A 14,346-nucleotide genomic window follows, 5' to 3' on the forward strand; every position below is an offset into this window, starting at 1 on the left:
GCCTTAAACTAGCATTTGCTGTTTTCTCTTAAAATGCAACATGGGAGTAAAACCATTTCACATCACATTTGTGGGTCTTGGTCTTCAACACAATCTGTGAAATTTTGAGCTGTCTGTGTTTGCTACAAGAGGAGATATCACAAAGTATGCACTTTTGTTGTTTCCATTGGTTTCAATGCATTTTGGCCTTAATCGAGCATTTGCTGTTTTCTCTTAAAACTCAACAAGGGAGTAAAACCATTTGACATCACATTTGTGGGTCTTGGTCGTCAACACAATCTGTGAAATTTTGAGCTGTTTGTGTTTGCTACAAGAGGAGATATCACAAAGTATGCGCTTTTGTTGTTTCCATTGGTTTCAATGCATTTTGGCCTAAAATGAGCATTTACTGTTTTCTCTTAAATGCAATATGGGAGAAAAACCATTTCACATCACATTTGTGGGTCTTGGTCTTCAACACAATCTGTGAAATTTTGAGCTGTCTGTGTTTGCTACAAGAGGAGATATCACAAAGTATGCACTTTTGTTGTTTCCATTGCATTCAATGCATTTTGTCATAAAACGAGCATTTGCTGTTTTCTCTTAAATGCAACATGGGAGAAAAATATTTCACATCACATTTCTGGGTCTTGGTCTTCAACACAATCTGTGAAATTTTGAGCTGTCTGTGTTTGCTACAAGAGCAGATATCGCAAAGTATGCACTTTTGTTGTTTCCATTGGTGTCAATGCATTTTGGCCTAAAACAAGCATTTGCTGTTTTCTCTTAAAACAACACGGGAGAAAAACTGTTTCACATCACATTTGTGGGTCTTGATCTTCAACACTATCTGTGATATTTTGAGCTGTCTGTGTTTGCTACAAGAGGAGATATCACAAAGTATGCACTTTTGTTGTTTCCATTGGTTTCAATGCATTTTGGCCTAAAACGAGCATTTGCTGTTTTCTCTTAAACGCCACGTGTGAGAAAAACCATTTCACATCACATTTGTGGGTCTTGATCTTCAACACAATCTGTGGAATTTTGAGCTGTCTGTGTTTGCTACAAGAGGAGATATCACAAAGTATGCGCTTTTGTTGTTTCCATTGGTTTCAATGCATTTTGGCCTTAATCGAGCATTTGCTGTTTTCTCTTAAAACTCAACAAGGGAGTAAAACCATTTGACATCACATTTGTGGGTCTTGGTCGTCAACACAATCTGTGAAATTTTGAGATGTCTGTGTTTGCTACAAGAGGAGATATCACAAAGTATGCGCATTTGTTGTTTCCATTGGTTTCAATGCATTTTGGCCTAAAATGAGCATTTGCTGTTTTCTCTTAAATGCAACATGGGAGTAAAACCATTTCACATCACATTTGTGGGTGTTGGTCTTCAACACTATCTGTGAAATTTTGAGCTGTCTGTGTTTGCTACAAGAGGAGATATCACAAAGTATGCGCTTTTGTTGTTTCCATTGGTTTCAATGCATTTTGACCTAAAATGAGCATTTACTGTTTTCTCTTAAATGCAATATGGGAGAAAAACCATTTCACATCACATTTGTGGGTCTTGGTCTTCAACACAATCTGTGAAATTTTGAGCTGTCTGTGTTTGTTACAAGAGGAGATATCACAAAGTATGCACTTTTGTTGTTTCCATTGCATTCAATGCATTTTGTCATAAAACGAGCATTTGCTGTTTTCTCTTAAATGCAACATGGGAGAAAAATATTTCACATCACATTTCTGGGTCTTGGTCTTCAACACAATCTGTGAAATTTTGAGCTGTCTGTGTTTGCTACAAGAGGAGATATCACAAAGTATGCACTTTTGTTGTTTCCACTGGTGTCAATGCATTTTGGCCTAAAACGAGCATTTGCTGTTTTCTCTTAAAACAACACGGGAGAAAAACCGTTTCACATCACATTTGTGGGTCTTGATCTTCAACACTATCTGTGAAATTTTGAGCTGTCTATGTTTGCTACAAGAGGAGATATCACAAAGTATGCACTTTTGTTGTTTCCATTGGTTTCAATGCATTTTGGCCTATAACGAGCATTTGCTGTTTTCTCTTAAACGCAACGTGGGAGAAAAACCATTTCACATCACATTTGTGGGTCTTGGTCTTCAACACAATCAGTGAATTTTTGAGCTGTCTGTGTTTGCTACAAGAGGAGATATCACAAAGAATGCACTTTTGTTGTTTACATTGGTTTCAATGCATTTTGGCCTAAAATGAGCATTTGCTGTTTTCTCTTAAACGCAACACGGGAGAAAAACCATTTCACATCACATTTGTGGGTCTTGATCTTCAACACAATCTGTGGAATTTTGAGCTGTCTGTGTTTGCTACAAGAGGAGATATCACAAAGTATATGTTTTTCTTATTTACATTGGTTTCTATGCATTTTGGCCTAAAATGAGCCTTTGCTGTTTTCTCTTAAACGCAACGTGGGAGAAAAACCATTTCAAATCACATTTGTGGGTCTTGGTCTTCAACACAATCTGTGAAATTTTGAGCTGTCTGTGTTTGCTACAAGAGGAGATATCACAAAGTATGCGCTTTTGTTGTTTCCATTGGTTTCAATACATTTTGGCTTTAAACGAGCATTTGCTATTTTCTCTTAAATGCAACATGGGAGAAAAAACATGTCACATCACATTTGTGGGTTTTGGTCTTCAAAACAATCTGTGAAATTTTGAGCTGTCTGTGTTTGCTACAAGAGGAGATATCACAAAGTATGCGCTTTTGTTGTTTCCATTGGTTTCAATGCATTTTGGCCTTAAACTAGCATTTGCTGTTTTCTCTTAAAATGCAACATGGGAGTAAAACCATTTCACATCACATTTGTGGGTCTTGGTCTTCAACACAATCTGTGAAATTTTGAGCTGTCTGTGTTTGCTACAAGAGGAGATATCACAAAGTATGCACTTTTGTTGTTTCCATTGGTTTCAATGCATTTTGGCCTTAATCGAGCATTTGCTGTTTTCTCTTAAAACTCAACAAGGGAGTAAAACCATTTGACATCACATTTGTGGGTCTTGGTCGTCAACACAATCTGTGAAATTTTGAGCTGTTTGTGTTTGCTACAAGAGGAGATATCACAAAGTATGCGCTTTTGTTGTTTCCATTGGTTTCAATGCATTTTGGCCTAAAATGAGCATTTACTGTTTTCTCTTAAATGCAATATGGGAGAAAAACCATTTCACATCACATTTGTGGGTCTTGGTCTTCAACACAATCTGTGAAATTTTGAGCTGTCTGTGTTTGCTACAAGAGGAGATATCACAAAGTATGCACTTTTGTTGTTTCCATTGCATTCAATGCATTTTGTCATAAAACGAGCATTTGCTGTTTTCTCTTAAATGCAACATGGGAGAAAAATATTTCACATCACATTTCTGGGTCTTGGTCTTCAACACAATCTGTGAAATTTTGAGCTGTCTGTGTTTGCTACAAGAGCAGATATCGCAAAGTATGCACTTTTGTTGTTTCCATTGGTGTCAATGCATTTTGGCCTAAAACAAGCATTTGCTGTTTTCTCTTAAAACAACACGGGAGAAAAACTGTTTCACATCACATTTGTGGGTCTTGATCTTCAACACTATCTGTGATATTTTGAGCTGTCTGTGTTTGCTACAAGAGGAGATATCACAAAGTATGCACTTTTGTTGTTTCCATTGGTTTCAATGCATTTTGGCCTAAAACGAGCATTTGCTGTTTTCTCTTAAACGCCACGTGTGAGAAAAACCATTTCACATCACATTTGTGGGTCTTGATCTTCAACACAATCTGTGGAATTTTGAGCTGTCTGTGTTTGCTACAAGAGGAGATATCACAAAGTATGCGCTTTTGTTGTTTCCATTGGTTTCAATGCATTTTGGCCTAAAATGAGCATTTGCTGTTTTCTCTTAAACACAACATGGGAGAAAAACCATTTCACATCACATTTGTGGGTGTTGGTCTTCAACACAATCTGTGAAATTTTGAGCTGTCTGTGTTTGCTACAAGAGGAGATATCACAAAGTATGCGCTTTTGTTGTTTCCATTGGTTTCAATGCATTTTGGCCTAAAACGAGCATTTGCTGTTTTCTCTTAAACGCAATATGGGAGAAAAACCATTTCACATCACATTTGTGGGTCTTGGTCTACAACACAATCAGTGAATTTTTGAGCTGTCTGTGTTTGCTACAAGAGGAGATATCACAAAGAATGCACTTTTGTTGTTTCCATTGGTTTCAATGCATTTTGGCCTAAAATGAGCATTTGCTGTTTTCTCTTAAACGCAACACGGGAGAAATACCATTTCACATCACATTTGTGGGTCTTGATCTTCAACACAATCTGTGGAATTTTGAGCTGTCTGTGTTTGCTACAAGAGGAGATATCACAAAGTATGTGTTTTTCTTATTTACATTGGTTTCTATGCATTTTGGCCTAAAATGAGCCTTTGCTGTTTTCTCTTAAACGCAACGTGGGAGAAAAACCTTTTCAAATCACATTTGTGGGTCTTGGTCTTCAACACAATCTGTGAAATTTTGAGCTGTCTGTGTTTGCTACAAGAGGAGATATCACAAAGTATGCGCTTTTGTTGTTTCCATTGGTTTCAATGCATTTTGGCTTTAAACGAGCATTTGCTATTTTCTCTTAAATGCAACATGGGAGAAAAAACATGTCACATCACATTTGTGGGTTTTGGTCTTCAAAACAATCTGTGAAATTTTGAGCTGTCTGTGTTTGCTACAAGAGAAGATATCACAAAGTATGCGCTTTTGTTGTTTCCATTGGTTTCAATTAATTTTGGCCTTAAACTAGCATTTGCTGTTTTCTCTTAAAATGCAACATGGGAGTAAAACCATTTCACATCACATTTGTGGGTCTTGGTCGTCAACACAATCTGTGAAATTTTGAGCTGTTTGTGTTTGCTTCAAGAGGAGATATCACAAAGTATGCGCTTTTGTTGTTTCCATTGGTTTCAATGCATTTTGGCCTAAAATGAGCATTTACTGTTTTCTCTTAAATGCAATATGGGAGAAAAACCATTTCACATCACATTTGTGGGTCTTGGTCTTCAACACAATCTGTGAAATTTTGAGCTGTCTGTGTTTGCTACAAGAGGAGATATCACAAAGTATGCACTTTTGTTGTTTCCATTGCATTCAATGCATTTTGTCATAAAACGAGCATTTGCTGTTTTCTCTTAAATGCAACATGGGAGAAAAATATTTCACATCACATTTCTGGGTCTTGGTCTTCAACACAATCTGTGAAATTTTGAGCTGTCTGTGTTTGCTACAAGAGGAGATATCGCAAAGTATGCACTTTTGTTGTTTCCATTGGTGTCAATGCATTTTGGCCTAAAACAAGCATTTGCTGTTTTCTCTTAAAACAACACGGGAGAAAAACCGTTTCACATCACATTTGTGGGTCTTGATCTTCAACACTATCTGTGATATTTTGAGCTGTCTGTGTTTGCTACAAGAGGAGATATCACAAAGTATGCACTTTTGTTGTTTCCATTGGTTTCAATGCATTTTGGCCTAAAACAAGCATTTGCTGTTTTCTCTTAAACGCCACGTGTGAGAAAAACCATTTCACATCACATTTGTGGGTCTTGATCTTCAACACAATCTGTGGAATTTTGAGCTGTCTGTGTTTGCTACAAGAGGAGATATCACAAAGTATGCGCTTTTGTTGTTTCCATTGGTTTCAATGCATTTTGGCCTTAAACGAGCATTTGCTGTTTTCTCTTAAATGCAACATGGGAGAAAAACTATTTCACATCACATTTGTGGGTCTTGGTCTTCAACACAATCTGTGAAATTTTGAGCTGTCTGTGTTTGCTACAAGAGGAGATATCACAAAGTATGTGTTTTTCTTATTTACATTGGTTTCTATGCATTTTGGCCTAAAATGAGCCTTTGCTGTTTTCTCTTAAACACAACGTGGGAGAAAAACCATTTCAAATCACATTTGTGGGTCTTGGTCTTCAACACAATCTGTGAAATTTTGAGCTGTCTGTGTTTGCTACAAGAGGAGATATCACAAAGTATGCACTTTTGTTGTTTCCATTGCATTCAATGCATTTTGTCATAAAACGAGCATTTGCTGTTTTCTCTTAAATGCAACATGGGAGAAAAATATTTCACATCACATTTCTGGGTCTTGGTCTTCAACACAATCTGTGAAATTTTGAGCTGTCTGTGTTTGCTACAAGAGCAGATATCGCAAAGTATGTACTTTTGTTGTTTCCATTGGTGTCAATGCATTTTGGCCTAAAACAAGCATTTGCTGTTTTCTCTTAAATGCAACATGGGAGAAAAACTATTTCACATCACATTTGTGGGTCTTGGTCTTCAACACAATCTGTGAAATTTTGAGCTGTCTGTGTTTGCTACAAGAGGAGATATCACAAAGTATGTGTTTTTCTTATTTACATTGGTTTCTATGCATTTTGGCCTAAAATGAGCCTTTGCTGTTTTCTCTTAAACGCAACGTGGGAGAAAAACCATTTCAAATCACATTTGTGGGTCTTGGTCTTCAACACAATCTGTGAAATTTTGAGCTGTCTGTGTTTGCTACAAGAGGAGATATCACAAAGTATGCACTTTTGTTGTTTCCATTGCATTCAATGCATTTTGTCATAAAACGAGCATTTGCTGTTTTCTCTTAAATGCAACATGGGAGAAAAATATTTCACATCACATTTCTGGGTCTTGGTCTTCAACACAATCTGTGAAATTTTGAGCTGTCTGTGTTTGCTACAAGAGCAGATATCGCAAAGTATGCACTTTTGTTGTTTCCATTGGTGTCAATGCATTTTGGCCTAAAACAAGCATTTGCTGTTTTCTCTTAAAACAACACGGGAGAAAAACCGTTTCACATCACATTTGTGGGTCTTGATCTTCAACACTATCTGTGATATTTTGAGATGTCTGTGTTTGCTACAAGAGGAGATATCACAAAGTATGCACTTTTGTTGTTTCCATTGGTTTCAATGCATTTTGGCCTAAAACAAGCATTTGCTGTTTTCTCTTAAACGCCACGTGTGAGGAAAACCATTTCACATCACATTTGTGGGTCTTGATCTTCAACACAATCTGTGGAATTTTGAGCTGTCTGTGTTTGCTACAAGAGGAGATATCACAAAGTATGCGCTTTTGTTGTTTCCATTGGTTTCAATGCATTTTGGCCTTAAACGAGCATTTGCTGTTTTCTCTTAAACGCAACATGGGAGAAAAACTATTTCACATCACATTTGTGGGTCTTGGTCTTCAACACAATCTGTGAAATTTTGAGCTGTCTGTGTTTGCTACAAGAGGAGATATCACAAAGTATGCGCTTTTGTTGTTTCCATTGGTTTCAATGCATTTTGGCCTAAAATGAGCATTTGCTGTTTTCTCTTAAACACAACATGGGAGAAAAACCATTTCACATCACATTTTTGGGTGTTGGTCTTCAACACAATCTGTGAAATTTTGAGCTGTCTGTGTTTGCTACAAGAGGAGATATCACAAAGTATGCACTTTTGTTGTTTCCATTTGTTTCAATGCATTTTGGCCTAAAACGAGCATTTGCTGTTTTCTCTTAAACGCAATATGGGAGAAAAACCATTTCACATCACATTTGTGGGTCTTGGTCTACAACACAATCAGTGAATTTTTGAGCTGTCTGTGTTTGCTACAAGAGGAGATATCACAAAGAATGCACTTTTGTTGTTTCCATTGGTTTCAATGCATTTTGGCCTAAAATGAGCATTTGCTGTTTTCTCTTAAACGCAACACGGGAGAAAAACCATTTCACATCACATTTGTGGGTCTTGATCTTCAACACAATCTGTGGAATTTTGAGCTGTCTGTGTTTGCTACAAGAGGAGATATCACAAAGTATGTGTTTTTCTTATTTACATTGGTTTCTATGCATTTTGGCCTAAAATGAGCCTTTGCTGTTTTCTCTTAAACGCAACGTGGGAGAAAAGCCATTTCAAATCACATTTGTGGGTCTTGGTCTTCAACACAATCTGTGAAATTTTGAGCTGTCTGTGTTTGCTACAAGAGGAGATATCACAAAGTATGCGCTTTTGTTGTTTCCATTGGTTTCAATGCATTTTGGCCTAAAATGAGCATTTGCTGTTTTCTCTTAAACGCAACACGGGAGAAAAACCATTTCACATCACATTTGTGGGTCTTGATCTTCAACACAATCTGTGGAATTTTGAGCTGTCTGTGTTTGCTACAAGAGGAGATATCACAAAGTATGCGCTTTTGTTGTTTCCATTGGTTTCAATGCATTTTGGCTTTAAACGAGCATTTGCTATTTTCTCTTAAATGCAACATGGGAGAAAAACCATTTCACATCACATTTGTGGGTCTTGGTCTTCAACACAATCTGTGAAATTTTGAGCTGTCTGTGTTTGCTACAAGAGGAGATATCACAAAGTATGCGCTTTTGTTGTTTCCATTGGTTTCAATGCATTTTGGCCTTAATCAAGCATTTGCTGTTTTCTCTTAAAACTCAACAAGGGAGTAAAACCATTTGACATCACATTTGTGGGTCTTGGTCGTCAACACAATCTGTGAAATTTTGAGATGTCTGTGTTTGCTACAAGAGGAGATATCACAAAGTATGCGCATTTGTTGTTTCCATTGGTTTCAATGCATTTTGGCCTAAAATGAGCATTTGCTGTTTTCTCTTAAATGCAACATGGGAGTAAAACCATTTCACATCACATTTGTGGGTGTTGGTCTTCAACACTATCTGTGAAATTTTGAGCTGTCTGTGTTTGCTACAAGAGGAGATATCACAAAGTATGCGCTTTTGTTGTTTCCATTGGTTTCAATGCATTTTGACCTAAAATGAGCATTTACTGTTTTCTCTTAAATGCAATATGGGAGAAAAACCATTTCACATCACATTTGTGGGTCTTGGTCTTCAACACAATCTGTGAAATTTTGAGCTGTCTGTGTTTGTTACAAGAGGAGATATCACAAAGTATGCACTTTTGTTGTTTCCATTGCATTCAATGCATTTTGTCATAAAACGAGCATTTGCTGTTTTCTCTTAAATGCAACATGGGAGAAAAATATTTCACATCACATTTCTGGGTCTTGGTCTTCAACACAATCTGTGAAATTTTGAGCTGTCTGTGTTTGCTACAAGAGGAGATATCACAAAGTATGCACTTTTGTTGTTTCCACTGGTGTCAATGCATTTTGGCCTAAAACGAGCATTTGCTGTTTTCTCTTAAAACAACACGGGAGAAAAACCGTTTCACATCACATTTGTGGGTCTTGATCTTCAACACTATCTGTGAAATTTTGAGCTGTCTATGTTTGCTACAAGAGGAGATATCACAAAGTATGCACTTTTGTTGTTTCCATTGGTTTCAATGCATTTTGGCCTATAACGAGCATTTGCTTTTTTCTCTTAAACGCAACGTGGGAGAAAAACCATTTCACATCACATTTGTGGGTCTTGGTCTTCAACACAATCAGTGAATTTTTGAGCTGTCTGTGTTTGCTACAAGAGGAGATATCACAAAGAATGCACTTTTGTTGTTTACATTGGTTTCAATGCATTTTGGCCTAAAATGAGCATTTGCTGTTTTCTCTTAAACGCAACACGGGAGAAAAACCATTTCACATCACATTTGTGGGTCTTGATCTTCAACACAATCTGTGGAATTTTGAGCTGTCTGTGTTTGCTACAAGAGGAGATATCACAAAGTATATGTTTTTCTTATTTACATTGGTTTCTATGCATTTTGGCCTAAAATGAGCCTTTGCTGTTTTCTCTTAAACGCAACGTGGGAGAAAAACCATTTCAAATCACATTTGTGGGTCTTGGTCTTCAACACAATCTGTGAAATTTTAAGCTGTCTGTGTTTGCTACAAGAGGAGATATCACAAAGTATGCGCTTTTGTTGTTTCCATTGGTTTCAATACATTTTGGCTTTAAACGAGCATTTGCTATTTTCTCTTAAATGCAACATGGGAGAAAAAACATGTCACATCACATTTGTGGGTTTTGGTCTTCAAAACAATCTGTGAAATTTTGAGCTGTCTGTGTTTGCTACAAGAGGAGATATCACAAAGTATGCGCTTTTGTTGTTTCCATTGGTTTCAATGCATTTTGGCCTTAAACTAGCATTTGTTGTTTTCTCTTAAAATGCAACATGGGAGTAAAACCATTTCACATCACATTTGTGGGTCTTGGTCTTCAACACAATCTGTGAAATTTTGAGCTGTCTGTGTTTGCTACAAGAGGAGATATCACAAAGTATGCACTTTTGTTGTTTCCATTGGTTTCAATGCATTTTGGCCTTAATCGAGCATTTGCTGTTTTCTCTTAAAACTCAACAAGGGAGTAAAACCATTTGACATCACATTTGTGGGTCTTGGTCGTCAACACAATCTGTGAAATTTTGAGCTGTTTGTGTTTGCTACAAGAGGAGATATCACAAAGTATGCGCTTTTGTTGTTTCCATTGGTTTCAATGCATTTTGGCCTAAAATGAGCATTTACTGTTTTCTCTTAAATGCAATATGGGAGAAAAACCATTTCACATCACATTTGTGGGTCTTGGTCTTCAACACAATCTGTGAAATTTTGAGCTGTCTGTGTTTGCTACAAGAGGAGATATCACAAAGTATGCACTTTTGTTGTTTCCATTGCATTCAATGCATTTTGTCATAAAACGAGCATTTGCTATTTTCTCTTAAATGCAACATGGGAGAAAAATATTTCACATCACATTTCTGGGTCTTGGTCTTCAACACAATCTGTGAAATTTTGAGCTGTCTGTGTTTGCTACAAGAGCAGATATCGCAAAGTATGCACTTTTGTTGTTTCCATTGGTGTCAATGCATTTTGGCCTAAAACAAGCATTTGCTGTTTTCTCTTAAAACAACACGGGAGAAAAACTGTTTCACATCACATTTGTGGGTCTTGATCTTCAACACTATCTGTGATATTTTGAGCTGTCTGTGTTTGCTACAAGAGGAGATATCACAAAGTATGCACTTTTGTTGTTTCCATTGGTTTCAATGCATTTTGGCCTAAAACGAGCATTTGCTGTTTTCTCTTAAACGCCACGTGTGAGAAAAACCATTTCACATCACATTTGTGGGTCTTGATCTTCAACACAATCTGTGGAATTTTGAGCTGTCTGTGTTTGCTACAAGAGGAGATATCACAAAGTATGCGCTTTTGTTGTTTCCATTGGTTTCAATGCATTTTGGCCTAAAATGAGCATTTGCTGTTTTCTCTTAAACACAACATGGGAGAAAAACCATTTCACATCACATTTGTGGGTCTTGGTCTACAACACAATCAGTGAATTTTTGAGCTGTCTGTGTTTGCTACAAGAGGAGATATCACAAAGAATGCACTTTTGTTGTTTCCATTGGTTTCAATGCATTTTGGCCTAAAATGAGCATTTGCTGTTTTCTCTTAAACGCAACACGGGAGAAATACCATTTCACATCACATTTGTGGGTCTTGATCTTCAACACAATCTGTGGAATTTTGAGCTGTCTGTGTTTGCTACAAGAGGAGATATCACAAAGTATGTGTTTTTCTTATTTACATTGGTTTCTATGCATTTTGGCCTAAAATGAGCCTTTGCTGTTTTCTCTTAAACGCAACGTGGGAGAAAAACCTTTTCAAATCACATTTGTGGGTCTTGGTCTTCAACACAATCTGTGAAATTTTGAGCTGTCTGTGTTTGCTACAAGAGGAGATATCACAAAGTATGCGCTTTTGTTGTTTCCATTGGTTTCAATGCATTTTGGCTTTAAACGAGCATTTGCTATTTTCTCTTAAATGCAACATGGGAGAAAAAACATGTCACATCACATTTGTGGGTTTTGGTCTTCAAAACAATCTGTGAAATTTTGAGCTGTCTGTGTTTGCTACAAGAGAAGATATCACAAAGTATGCGCTTTTGTTGTTTCCATTGGTTTCAATTAATTTTGGCCTTAAACTAGCATTTGCTGTTTTCTCTTAAAATGCAACATGGGAGTAAAACCATTTCACATCACATTTGTGGGTCTTGGTCGTCAACACAATCTGTGAAATTTTGAGCTGTTTGTGTTTGCTTCAAGAGGAGATATCACAAAGTATGCGCTTTTGTTGTTTCCATTGGTTTCAATGCATTTTGGCCTAAAATGAGCATTTACTGTTTTCTCTTAAATGCAATATGGGAGAAAAACCATTTCACATCACATTTGTGGGTCTTGGTCTTCAACACAATCTGTGAAATTTTGAGCTGTCTGTGTTTGCTACAAGAGGAGATATCACAAAGTATGCACTTTTGTTGTTTCCATTGCATTCAATGCATTTTGTCATAAAACGAGCATTTGCTGTTTTCTCTTAAATGCAACATGGGAGAAAAATATTTCACATCACATTTCTGGGTCTTGGTCTTCAACACAATCTGTGAAATTTTGAGCTGTCTGTGTTTGCTACAAGAGGAGATATCGCAAAGTATGCACTTTTGTTGTTTCCATTGGTGTCAATGCATTTTGGCCTAAAACAAGCATTTGCTGTTTTCTCTTAAAACAACACGGGAGAAAAACCGTTTCACATCACATTTGTGGGTCTTGATCTTCAACACTATCTGTGATATTTTGAGCTGTCTGTGTTTGCTACAAGAGGAGATATCACAAAGTATGCACTTTTGTTGTTTCCATTGGTTTCAATGCATTTTGGCCTAAAACAAGCATTTGCTGTTTTCTCTTAAACGCCACGTGTGAGAAAAACCATTTCACATCACATTTGTGGGTCTTGATCTTCAACACAATCTGTGGAATTTTGAGCTGTCTGTGTTTGCTACAAGAGGAGATATCACAAAGTATGCGCTTTTGTTGTTTCCATTGGTTTCAATGCATTTTGGCCTTAAACGAGCATTTGCTGTTTTCTCTTAAATGCAACATGGGAGAAAAACTATTTCACATCACATTTGTGGGTCTTGGTCTTCAACACAATCTGTGAAATTTTGAGCTGTCTGTGTTTGCTACAAGAGGAGATATCACAAAGTATGTGTTTTTCTTATTTACATTGGTTTCTATGCATTTTGGCCTAAAATGAGCCTTTGCTGTTTTCTCTTAAACACAACGTGGGAGAAAAACCATTTCAAATCACATTTGTGGGTCTTGGTCTTCAACACAATCTGTGAAATTTTGAGCTGTCTGTGTTTGCTACAAGAGGAGATATCACAAAGTATGCACTTTTGTTGTTTCCATTGCATTCAATGCATTTTGTCATAAAACGAGCATTTGCTGTTTTCTCTTAAATGCAACATGGGAGAAAAATATTTCACATCACATTTCTGGGTCTTGGTCTTCAACACAATCTGTGAAATTTTGAGCTGTCTGTGTTTGCTACAAGAGCAGATATCGCAAAGTATGTACTTTTGTTGTTTCCATTGGTGTCAATGCATTTTGGCCTAAAACAAGCATTTGCTGTTTTCTCTTAAATGCAACATGGGAGAAAAACTATTTCACATCACATTTGTGGGTCTTGGTCTTCAACACAATCTGTGAAATTTTGAGCTGTCTGTGTTTGCTACAAGAGGAGATATCACAAAGTATGTGTTTTTCTTATTTACATTGGTTTCTATGCATTTTGGCCTAAAATGAGCCTTTGCTGTTTTCTCTTAAACGCAACGTGGGAGAAAAACCATTTCAAATCACATTTGTGGGTCTTGGTCTTCAACACAATCTGTGAAATTTTGAGCTGTCTGTGTTTGCTACAAGAGGAGATATCACAAAGTATGCACTTTTGTTGTTTCCATTGCATTCAATGCATTTTGTCATAAAACGAGCATTTGCTGTTTTCTCTTAAATGCAACATGGGAGAAAAATATTTCACATCACATTTCTGGGTCTTGGTCTTCAACACAATCTGTGAAATTTTGAGCTGTCTGTGTTTGCTACAAGAGCAGATATCGCAAAGTATGCACTTTTGTTGTTTCCATTGGTGTCAATGCATTTTGGCCTAAAACAAGCATTTGCTGTTTTCTCTTAAAACAACACGGGAGAAAAACCGTTTCACATCACATTTGTGGGTCTTGATCTTCAACACTATCTGTGATATTTTGAGATGTCTGTGTTTGCTACAAGAGGAGATATCACAAAGTATGCACTTTTGTTGTTTCCATTGGTTTCAATGCATTTTGGCCTAAAACAAGCATTTGCTGTTTTCTCTTAAACGCCACGTGTGAGAAAAACCATTTCACATCACATTTGTGGGTCTTGATCTTCAACACAATCTGTGGAATTTTGAGCTGTCTGTGTTTGCTACAAGAGGAGATATCACAAAGTATGCGCTTTTGTTGTTTCCATTGGTTTCAATGCATTTTGGCCT

The sequence above is a fragment of the Taudactylus pleione genome, unplaced genomic scaffold, assembly GCF_031769625.1.
Source record: "Taudactylus pleione unplaced genomic scaffold, aTauple2 ptg000760l, whole genome shotgun sequence".
NCBI lineage: Eukaryota > Metazoa > Chordata > Amphibia > Anura > Myobatrachidae > Taudactylus > Taudactylus pleione.